This window comes from Penaeus monodon, chromosome 29, assembly GCF_015228065.2.
Source record: "Penaeus monodon isolate SGIC_2016 chromosome 29, NSTDA_Pmon_1, whole genome shotgun sequence".
NCBI lineage: Eukaryota > Metazoa > Arthropoda > Malacostraca > Decapoda > Penaeidae > Penaeus > Penaeus monodon.
In genome coordinates this window covers 22,598,633-22,599,898 of record NC_051414.1, presented here as the reverse complement: position 1 = coordinate 22,599,898, position 1,266 = coordinate 22,598,633, and positions in this window count along the sequence as shown.

Below are 1,266 nucleotides of genomic sequence, written 5' to 3'. Positions count from 1 at the left end.
ATAATGGCTTTTCATTTCATTTACTTTAAACATCTATTATTAGGATTTCAATAAATGTTAAATATTGTACTTTGACATGTAATGCTTATTGTCACTGTAAATTATAAGAACAACGGAAGTAATGCCTAGCAGTAGTGAATAACTAAAGGAAGATTTTGACTAACAGGTGGATTGCTAGTCCTATTTACTTATTGACATTTCTGACTGGTTAATCAACTATCAGCAGGAGTGGTTGTAAAACAGAAATTGTACCCAGATAGCTCTTTCATTTTCACTGATTTACACTGAAATGAACATGGATGAATAGGAATAATGCACATTTTGATTACGCACTGCATGACATAAATATTTCGCACATGCGCTTCAGCACTAATAAATTCCGAATGTAGACACACCCGCCTCTGTTGAACATTGATATAGCAGTCTTCCGTATCATTCCAATTACACGCTTCCCCCCCCCCCCGAGACGAGAACACCCCCTCCCCCCACCCAACCGTCCGTTGGCGCCTTGATGTCTACTTTCTTAATATTTTAGATTTGTCAGTCAGCCCCTTCACAAAATTTTTCATCTTTAAGATATTGGTATAATGACCTTATATATGTACTTCAAAGTTATGTGTATAGAGGATCGCACAGAAATATATGTTCATATGTATAATTTACCGAGCGCTTCGGTTCTTAAAATGCGTTAGATAAGTGCGGTCTTTGAAATTTATAATTTTCATGAAAATGTTGGTGGAAGTCATTAAAAGAACGCGCCAAGATATGTTTTTTGATAATTCAAGAATCCTGACAGGTGATAAATATGTATTCAGGTGAAAGTACACCAGTATGGATACACGAAGGAAAATATATTTGTAAAAACCCAAGTACTTGAAAGGGTTTTGGTAGGTAGTGCTGTAACATGAAATATTTCGACTGGGTACGAAGAAGTCCACGTATATTTTGAAGGAACTTTTAATTGAATGACTTTAATTTTATATATAAACCATATCTGCAAAGCACTGTGTTGATAATGTGTTAAAAAGACTGACCGGGTAAAACAAAATAATACAGAAACTTGAGACTGAAACGAGGGTTTGAAAGCACTACCCGGCACACTTAAGAAGGAGAGATGACGTACAATTTGCGTAAAGCGGTCGTTGAAAAAAGTGACACAGGTTTTATCCCTGTTAGTACTTGTTTAAGAGATCATACGTGGGTCGGGAGCCTGTTCTGGCTTTTATTGAGTATAATAGACAGGGTTAACGTCAAAGATCAGAACCA